Source organism: Notamacropus eugenii, chromosome 3 (genome assembly GCF_028372415.1).
Source record: "Notamacropus eugenii isolate mMacEug1 chromosome 3, mMacEug1.pri_v2, whole genome shotgun sequence".
NCBI classification, from domain to species: Eukaryota; Metazoa; Chordata; class Mammalia; order Diprotodontia; family Macropodidae; genus Notamacropus; species Notamacropus eugenii.
This window is the reverse complement of record NC_092874.1, coordinates 238,345,972-238,357,097: the sequence shown is the minus strand read 5'-3', so window position 1 is coordinate 238,357,097 and position 11,126 is coordinate 238,345,972. Positions and strand designations below refer to the sequence as shown.

Genomic DNA, 11,126 nt, shown 5'->3' with positions numbered 1-11,126 from the left:
CTAAGGACCTTGCAGGCTTTCTTTAAGTCCCAACTAAAATCTCATCTTCAACAGGAAGCTTTCCCCTACTCCTTAATCCTAGTGCCTTCCCTTTAATTATATCCTACTTATTCCTCCTATAGCTTGTTTTGTCTATATTTGTTTGCATGCTATCTGATCCATTAGATTGTAAGCTCCTCAGCCCACCCACAGCTGCCTGGGCATGGGTCTGGTTGAGCCACCGCCATGGGCAATTAAGTGGGGAGAGAGCACCAAGAGAGGTTGGCACCATGGTGACACCTCTGCAAGTGAGCAGAATGTAATGAGTCTTTGAAGAAGGAGAGGCCAAGTGGAAGTATGACTATCCTATGACAGATGGGCAGTTACAGAACAAGCTTGATGAGTTCTGGGACACAGCACCAGGCCTTTGAAGGACTAAAAGAGATCTGGAATGCCCTCCATGCAGCTGCCTTTGCATTAGAGGCCAATGATCATGAGCTAGCCAAGGCCACTCTGGATGGAATTAGCATCCTTCTGCCTCATGGTTCTCTGACCAAGTGTTTTGAAGAGGTAGGTAATTGTTCACAGTTCCATGTCTACTGCTTGGCACTGTCAGTCAACTTGCTTCTAGAGTGCAGTGAGGGCGATGGTGTGGAGCCTCCAGACACAACCCCCAGTACATGGCATGAATTCCCTTTGAAGGTGTTGCTGTCCAGGGCAAGGACTTGAAGCTTGCTGCCAGCCTATACATACAGTTGGACAGCTTGAGAGGCAGCTGCTCACCCAGGAGGGCAGTGAACTTTCCTGACAGTGGTGTTTATTCTCACTGGTGGAACTTACTCACAGACTGCATGCAGTTATAGGAGACCAAGACCCAGAAGAATTTTTTTTATTCAAGTTATTATCTACCAGCTCCTGACACCCCAGGACTGACACTCCCAGAGGAAGGTCAAGGAAAGGAGCTCCATCTTTCCAGGGCAATTCTTTCACCTGCAACAGTACATTTGCCCTCTCATGTTGCCTTTGAGTACCCTTATCTTCTCCAGGTGATACCTGCCTTGGTCACTGCTTTTTTGGCAATGAAGGAACATTGCTAAGGGCATCTGGGGTTACTTGATAAAGAGCTCTGGGAAGCAGTGCTGCTACATATAAGCCCCCAGAATTTTTTTTCCCTGATCCTGATTTAAGAAATACAGAGACTAGTTAGTTCATTTATCCTGAATTAACAAGATGGCTTCTAGTTATACTTCTCCCATGGCAGGGTAGGACAAATTACTTCTGGCTAAAGGGTCAGCAACTCCATGGCCCATTTGGATCATACACACACAAACACACACACACGTATCTTGACCAGTGATGTAGGTTGTGCTTACTACCAGCTTTTTTTCTCAGTCAGAAACAGCGTTTGCCTCCCCAAATCCCATCTCTGTTGTGGGTCAGTTCCCTAATACTGAAGGACCCATAGTGAATGCCAGGAGGTGGTGAGAGCTAGTGAGGACATCACCTCATTCTCTGTCCCTGCACCAATGGCAAGATGGCAAAGATGTGGACAGCTGTTCCAGAATACTTCCGGACAAGTTTATCTTTCCAAATAGAACCCTGATATGGCTATCTCTAGGCTGGTTGTCTTTCCCATGTTGGGTCCTTGTGTACAGAAATATTTGCATATTTATCAATAAAGATTTTTAATCCTTCAAAAAAACGATTGTAAGGTCCTTGAGGACATGAACTGTCTTTTCCCTCTTTTTGTATCTCCAGCACTTAGCACGGTGCCTGACACATAGTAGGCACTTAATAAATGTTTGTTAACTGACTGATGAGGAAAGCCCAGAGTATGTTGGGAAATGCAGGCTGTGTAAATAGAATTGTATTAAAATAAGATGAAGAAAATTAACATTAGAAAATAAATTGACAAAAGAGGAAAAGGATTAAAAAATCCTAACCAAAATAAAAGAAAGAAATAGCAGAAAACACAAAGCTTCAAATATAATTTTAAATAAAAAACAAAAAAATCTAAAAATGAAAAAAGAAGAGAATGAGTAAGGAAACAAAAGATCACAATCTATCATTTAAAAGAAATTTATCTAAAAAAGAAAGATATGCTGGAATCAAAATGAGAAGCTGGAACAAAATTTAACATGCATCAAATGAATTCCACAAAGCAAAAATTGTAATCTTATCATTAAAGAAAAAATGGAATTACTCAAAGTTAAATAATTTTGATCATATAAATTTTTTTTTAAAATGCTTGGTGAAAAAGAATTCAGCTAGGATAAAAAGAGCAAAAAATTACTGAGGAAAAATATTGTCTCCAACAAAAATCTGATGTCCAATATACAAGAGATAACTAATAGAACTATTTGAGACTAAAAGACATTACATGACAGATATCACAAAAGGATATGGACAAATATTTTTCAAAAGAAGAATGACAAACTCTAAGCCAATGAAAATGCTCCAAATTATTTATAATTAAAAAACCCTAAAATATAAACAAATGAGGTTTCACATTAGATCCAATAAATTGGCAAAAATGATAAAGATGGAAATAGTTAATATTGGAGGGGATGTGAGAGTATAGGTACATAAATTCATTATTGGTCTGCACACTGTGAATTGTTTCACCCATTCTGGAAGGCAATCTGCAATTTTTCTGCTCTCTCCAGGTTCCTCCTTTGTCTTCTTCTTTCTCATGATGCTACAATTCCAATAGTTGCATAAGTGGGTACAAGATAGAGTGACTAAAATGTCTTCACCTTTTACCTGGAGATTGTACAGCTGGGTATATATCACCAAGGATGCCAACGTTAAAAAAAAAGGCTACTTAAATGAACATATTTAGAGGCTTTGTAGTTGCAAAGAAATGGAAATATAGTAGGTGTTTCTCACTTGGAGAGTGGCAAAATAAATTATGGTCCATGAATGTAATGAAACATTGCTATACTATAAGAAACGTTGGTTATACAAGATACTGAGAAGAGTGGGAGGATTTAGAGCTGATAGAAAGTGATATGAACAGAAGCAAGGAAACGTACACACACAAACATATATGTATACATATAAAACTATGTAGACATATAAGGAGATATATACACATGCACATATATGCACATATATACATTATATATGTTTTATGTATGTATGTATGTACACATATGTACATGTACACCTACAATAATATTAGTGGAAAAAACCCCAAACAATAAAAATTGAAGGCTGTGAATTTATAATGATAAAGTTCAGTCCTCAAAAAGAGATATGAAAAACCATTTTCTCCCACTTCTTGGAAAAGTGGGTTACTGTGAATATATGTCTGATTTTTTTATATAGTGCAAAGTTTTGCTGAACTTTTCCCCCCTTTTTTATTTTTGTTATAAGGGAGAGGAAGAATAGAAAAGGTATATTGAGAAATGTAGATGATGTGAAAACAAAGGGCAGTATCACAAATTTATTTTATTTCTTTGAAGACAGAAATGCAAATCATCCTGCTGCCAAAATCTTCAAGTGCAGCTCTCAGGTAAAAAAAAAAAAATTATTGCAGATGTGTCTGTATTTATTGTATCTGAGAGAGTGTCATGACTCCACTAGAAGCTTTCCTTCCTTGGTTTGTCTCAAAGTTTGAATGTTATTAAATGCATTTGGCCCAGAATAGATATAAACTCACTCAGCTCATTTACAATAAAGAGCTCTGGTGCCTTTCAGCTACTTTTCCCAGTCATAGGATTGTCAAGGTGACCTAACTGGCTGCTTCAATTACATAGCATTGCCACCATTTATTTAACTATTAGAGTGATGGAAAGCTTTCAGCCTTGCAATTTATGAGGGATGACATTTTAAGAGAGAGAGAAATCTTACAAAAGGGGATGCAAGAGAGTATCGCATTAATGAGTTAATGGGAAAAAAGAATAATCATGAAAGGAGAAAAAAACAAGTGTTTAGGAATACTAGGGAATTACAAAAAGCCAGCTCTCCTTACTGAGCACTGACTCATTAATAAGTACTACCTGGAACTGAGTTTGTCCTCTCTCCAGCCATTTTGTTAGGGAGGTGAAGTAGCTGCTGCATTCTGTGGCTCACATCTCAATAGTATTTTGCCTCTGCCCTTCAAAATAAACAAATAATGAAGCCTTTTCGAATTGTTTTCATGTGGTGTTTAACTTGAAATACAATTTGGTTAGAAATGACAATTGAAATGGACTAATATATTTTGTTAAATGGCATTTTCTATAAGTTGTATGAGCTTCATTACCAATTTCCTGAGCCAAGTAAGTTTCCAATGTTCTGTTCATCAGTCACCACTGAAAAATTTCGGCAAACACAATTTTCAAAATGCTGCTGAAATAGACACACTTACAAGTTCAATTATCTCAAATAAAAGGCACAGGAGTAGTAAAGAAGGGAGTATTTTTTTTCATAATGCCTGTATAATCCATGGTGCCTCTCAGGCATGGAGATATTTGATGGAGATGCATGATGGGGTATAGAGTTATTGGGGCAAAATGGAATCTCTTGGATTGCTATCATGAAGATTAGAGCAGAGACACAAGGGACAGCTTTCAAATTGGGAAGAGGAGCTAGAATCACCTTTGTAGATACTTCTAGGGACTTCTTTTAGACAAGTAGTTTTTCACAGAATTACAGATTCTTAGAGTTGGAAAGAGACCATTAAGACTTGTCTATACTGACTGAGTAGAATCCTTTCTCCAATATTATCAACTCAGTAATAGAGCTATGTTATTTTTACATAAACATTCCCCACTCATTTCTTTGCTTATTGTATAAGCAAGTGATATAAATTGGGAAAGATTTTTATTGCCTGTAATTGGGTGGGGAGAGGGACAAAGGAACCAGTTGCTGGGAATGGACCACTGATAAAGACATAACTTTATTTGCCTTTAAAACTTACTTTCTCAAAAGTTATAGAGAATCCACACCTGTAATTTAAAAAAAACACTGCATGTAGACGACACTAAAGAAGTTCTTTATAATGTCTGGAATCTTTTTATTAGTATGAGACTACCTTATTAAAACAATGTCCCCTTCCAAAAAAACCCCCAAAATTATCATGTTTAGGTTGACAGCTTTTCATCAGTTACCTGAGTGTCAAAATGGAAAAAAAAACCAAATAAAGGCTCTAATGTTTAAAATATAGATTGGAGACAATCACTTTCCTAAAAAGCATCTGACATACTGTATATAACCTTTAAGTTTGCTTTCTCTTTACTCCCTAAGTTATATCCTGCTTTGATCAGTCATAAAATTCAGATAATTGTGAGTTTGCAGCAAAGCATTTTGGTGCTCTTGACAGGTAGGATGAAGCCAAGGAGATACCTTAAAGGAGACAAGACTGCCGTACTTTGACGACCTACTGAGCAAACATGAAAGACAGAAGCATCCAGAGAATCAAGTATCATGGTATCCTCATTTCATATGCTGGCTGTGTTAGGGCAAAGTAACGCCCTTTTTGCAAATGTTCAATGACTGCCTTAGGAGTGCCTCATTTTGTCCCAACATTGACACCTGGGAACTAATCAATTAATCCTTGATTTTTACATTTTTATGCTCTTTTCCCCTTTTATCACATGTATTTCCAACCATGCTTCCCATAACTCTCTCGTAACAGCAATGACAACAACACAACAGTTAAGCAGAACTGATCAAGTGTGACATGTGTAACAGCATTCCCCTACCCTAGTCTCCATATCTCTCCTGAAAAGAGGAAAGTATTCTTGAGTAGATGATCAGTTTACTGGGACTGAAAGATTAGTGATTGCACCAAATAGGAGGAGATTTGCTAGCTGTCTTTTAGCATTATTTTAAAGTACATTCCCATACTCAGGGTATCTACCATTCTTCTATACCTTAACATCTCCCCAGAGATATCTGGAGTGGGTTTTTGCAGTACAGCCATTAAATTTGTCCATTAAATAACATGAAAGAAAGGACCACATTCAGAATTTTACTGGGAACCAAAAGTTCAGTAGGGAAATTTGAGGTAGTAATTTGGAATCTAAAGAGACTTTGTTTTGGTTAGATTGCCATTAGGCATAAGAGGCTTAAGAAAAGAAAGAGAGAAGAAGAATAAATTAATGACTTCAAAGTAAAAATGATAAGTGAAGGGAAATGGTCATCCATGTTAGTGAAGTTAGATGAGGAAAAAAAAACTGGCTGCATTTCATGACAATGCAGACAGGCTGTGAAATTCATGTAGCCTTGTTTTAGAAAATTGTTATTCAATCCTAGGTTTTGAAAACAGTTCTGAGCAAGCTTATTATCATATTAAAGAAACAATGGCTACTGCAGGATGGTGAAAGGAAATCTATTTCTTTTTACAACATTGGATACAACAATGTTAGTCTTTAGACAAGTCAGAAAGCACTGCTTCATTAGGATTACATTTTAATAGCCAGAACTGTTTCCTACCCTTTAAAAAGAGAGGAGGAGGGGTAAATTTGGGGATCCAGCTTCACTGATCTCAAGCTCTTTAAAGGAAGTTAGCAATGTTTTATCTGGGAATAATTTTATTTTTTGTCCTAATGTTCAGGAAAATTTTTCATTTGCATCTGAAATCTATGCAAAATTGGTCAGTGAATCAGCTCATATAAACCTGGAACCCAGCTGAAGATCATTAAGAGAAAGGTTGTACAGTATAGAAATGCCATGTTGGAAGCCTAGAGAATGTGGCATTAAGAGAGGTCTGAATCCAGGTGCCCCATTTCTGACACGTACTAGGTCTGTGACCATGGTGAAGTCATTTGTCCTCTCTCAGGCTCACTTTGTTCTTCTGCAAAATGGGGATGCTAGCATGCACATCATAGGGTTGTTGTGAGGAAAAAATGGAACAATGTAGGTAAAGTCCTTTGCAAACCTTAAGGAGTCATATAAATGTAAACCATTATCATCTATTTATAAGTGACTTTTATATCACCCTTTCTATCAACAAAATTATTTTATTAATAATGCATTTCTCACATTATTTACTCATGCACCAGTGTTTATACAGGACCAGAATGAAGTTGTGACATAGGTAATGGATGTGTTTCTTCCAGCATATGTTACCTCACAAGCCATATGCTTGGATTCTCTACTTAGGGCTTTTTTTCCTTAGTCATGGTCTCATGCCCTAGACCTCCTGCACTATATCTCAAACTACTTTTTGACAACTTGCTGTTCAATTAATTAACAGAACAAATATTATAAATTTCTTGTAAATTAATTAACACAGCAAATATTAGTGGCTATTGACCTAAGCCTCATATAAATCAAATAAATATAGATGAAGAATAAGTGAATTCATGCTCTTTTTCATGGGATCTGATTCTAAAATCCTGATAATCCCGTGAGACAGACAGGAGAGAGGAGAAGATAAAGCATTATCATTCATTTGAGATGTCCCAGACTATAAGCAAGGAGGTATCAATATGGGCAGATAGATGATATATTTCTCAGTAATTGTGCATCCTTCCCAAAGAGCATTTTTATTTTAACAGAGGAATAATGGATAGTAAAACTTAGGTAGTGGTGCACCTACCTCTCCAACAACTAAACAAATTATGCACAGCTTTTAAAATTCAATCTGCTTTAGTAAAATTTTCTCCATTACTTTCTTAAATCTAAAAAATTAATAAAATAATACTTTAAGCTCTGATTTGTTGAGTTTACCCATTTCCAAGGCAAAAATTCTAACACTGAAAATTTAATACTCAACTTTTACTAGCCAGCTTGAGCTGTCTATAACACACTTCTGAATTTAGGTGTCAGTAATAAAGTTGTGAGAAAGGTAGATTTAGGCAGCCCTCCCAATCACTCCACTCAAATGACCCTTCTCACATACTTGTAAGTCTGATTTTAGAGAGCAGGGGTACAGAAGGGTAAATATTTTCTCATAGTCTCTGGTAGGATCTACATTGGTTCCAAATTGGCATTCATTGGGAAGGAAAGGTAAAGGAGTTAGATTTGTAGCTTTAACAGAAAGTGACAGTTCCCTCTGCAATGGTTTGACCAACTTGTACATTGTGAGATGATGGATAGAGAAGAGTAAAAAAAAACTTCTTCAGGAGGCTGGAAAGAGCCAAAAAATTAAAAGTTGCACTTTTCCCAACATCCCAGCAGGGGCACCTTCTAGAAATATCTTTTTCCTAATTCTTTTCTAAGTATTTAAGCTCCATATGCTTGATTTGTGGTTGTTAGAGATATTTGCTTTTAGATGATAATGTGTTTTGTCCCCCAAGAAAACCCAGAATATTTTAAGAGTAAGAAAACTTCAAAGACCATTTCACCATCAAAATCCAGTCATTGCCTGGTTTTTCCAACTGTAAAATAACTTTTGAATAACCTGCAAAGACCCTGAACATAACAATCTGCAGACCAAATAGTATTAAAGCATGTAATCAGCAGTTGTTAATGTAGCTGGGGTTTGTAGGAAGAATATACAAGTACATTTTGGTTGAAATTGTGCCATTTGGATTTTATAGCTGGTCTGTTTCCCTGCTATAATTATATCCAAACTGCAGGCATATTGCTTGGGAATGATTGTACTTGAACTATTTGTAATTAAAGGTAGTAAGTCCATGAGTACTTGGGGCTCAATTCTACTAAAAACCATCACAAAATAAAGAATGTTTGCTTGATGCATGATACAGGGCTGATACATGATCAGGATGGGTACCCATGGCTGGTCTTATGGAAGCAATAAAACTGGCTCATAGGAGAGATTTCTAGTAAAGATGGTGAAATGGAATATAACAGCTGAGACCAGTTGTGCAAAACTAGCAACAAACAGAGAAGCAGAGCCATTTAATTCTGATACAGTATCTTTTCTCTGGAAAGTGCAGACTAGCCAGTCTCATGATGCTTTCGCCTGATCACTTCAGTTGATCATGGAGATAATTGGACAAGATTCCATATATATCTGTTTATGTTTCCCTATAAGCTGTATTCATACTACATGTGGACATATACATGGTTGGTTGTCCTTCATGCTCAAAGAAGACTAACATGATGCCACTATGTTGAGGTCAAGGAACAACGTGTCTGATTGTGGCTGATCAGACCAACACGAGTTCAGAAGTCTCTGTTACAAGTCTGGCATAAATAGTCCACATGAACATTTGGAGTGGAGATATCTCTAAAGTTGTGCATTTCATATTTCTTTTGAGCTGCTGCAATTCTGCTTTGCTCATAGAACGCAGCACCTTCTTTAATGTTAGCACAGCATTTGGGCAGTCCTGTGTCAGCGTCTCTAATGGCTTGCAATTAACTCCAAAGTTCTTTAGAGACACCTTGAAAGTATACCTGTATTATTTCTTCTGACCTCCATGTAGGTGCTTACTTTGTGTGAGTTCTCTGTAAAACAGCCTTTTAGGGCATACATGCTTAGCATTTGAAAAATGTGGCCATCACATTGGAGTTGTACTCTGCAGTAGGGTTTGAATGCTTGGCAGTTCAGCTCAAGAAACAACCTTGGTGTCCAGTACTTTATATTGCCAGAGGATCTTCAGAATCTTCCTAAGACAATTCAAATGGAAGTGATTCAGTTTCCTGGCATGGCACTGGTAGATTGTCCAGATTTCACAGGCATACAACAACGAAGTCAGCATAACGATAGGCAGCCTAATGCCTCTATTCTCCCACACTTTCCTTCAGATACTCCTAAACATTGGGCTAACTCTAGCAATGAATGCAGCAACCTCATCATTTTTTTATACATACCTGGAAAATAAACCACCAAGACAAGCAAAATTATCCACAGCATTCAAAATTTCTCCATTTGCTGTAACTGATGGTTTCACATATTGATGGTGTGGTACTGGCTGGTGGAGAATCTCTGTTGCCTTGGTTTTAACTGTCAGGCCAAAATTAGCATGCAAGGCAGAGAATTGATCCACACTCAGAGGCTACATTGAATGCACAGTCATCTGCAAAGAAAAAGTCACACACTAACTCTCCACTTCAGACTTTTCAAGTTAAATAATTTATTATCAGTGTCATAGGTGACCTTGATGCCATTCTCATCCTCTTTGAAGGCATCTGACGACATTGCTGAAAATATCATGCTACAAAGCATGGGAGCAAGCACACAGCCCTGCTTCACTCCATTGGTGACTGGGAAAGCATGAGAGCATCATTCATTATCCTGAACCTGCACAAGCATAATATTGTGAACAACTTCTCCAGGCAATCACATTTTGCTGTACTTGTTCCACAAGTCCTCATGATTGATGGCAAAAAAGGCCTTGGTCATATTGATGAACAATGTGTACAGACTTCTGTTTTACTCCTGGCATTTCTCCGGCAGTTGTTGGGCAGCAAATACCAATATGACCATTCCTCAGGCCTTTCCAAAGCCATACTGACTGTCTGGTAGATGAACATATTGCTGGTGAAAGAAGAGCCTATTAAGAAGGACTCTGATTGAATATGGTTGAACAAGTTGTGGTATATGAATGTAATGGAATATTATTGTGCTATAAGAAATGATGAACAAGCAGACTTCAGAGAAACCTAAAAAGATTTATATGAACTGATGCTGAGTGAAATGAGTAGAACCAGGAGAATATTACACACAGTAACAGCCACAGGGTGCGAGGAGTATTTCTAACAGACTTAGCCCTTCACAGCAATTTAAGGACCTAAAACATTTCCAAGGGACTCAATGCAAAATGTCATCCACATCCAGAGAAAGAACTCTGGAATTGGAACACAGAATTAAGCAGACTATTTTTTCTTGTGTTATGTTTTTTTTATGGTTTGTTTTTCCTCATGGTTTCTCCCATTCATTTTAATTCTTATATGCAACATAACTAATGTGAAAATATGTTTAATAAGAATATACGTAGAATTCATATAAGATTGCATGCTATCTCAGGGAAGGAGGGGGAAGGAGGGGAACAAAATTTAAACTTATGGAAGTGATTGTTGAAAACTGAAAACAAATACATTAATTAATAAAATAGATTAAGTTAAAATAAATTAATACATTTATTAATAAAAAAAAAGGAAGGCTCTGGTAAGAATGTGGCCAGCAATGACTAAGAGACAGATTCCCCTCCCTTCTGCCCCGGATTGTCACAGGACAACCTATTTAATTTTCCTTTGTAGAGATGGGCAGTGGAGGTATCCTTGAACTTCTAGGGAATAACCTCCTC

The 11,126-nt window shown here is 37.2% G+C and overlaps 1 pseudogene; it reads left to right on the top strand.

The window, feature by feature from the left end:
* The first annotated feature begins 225 nt into the window (after nucleotides 1-225).
* LOC140531484 (ubiquitin domain-containing protein 1 pseudogene) lies at nucleotides 226-912 on the top strand (annotated as a pseudogene).
* The last annotated feature ends 10,214 nt before the right edge of the window (nucleotides 913-11,126 follow it).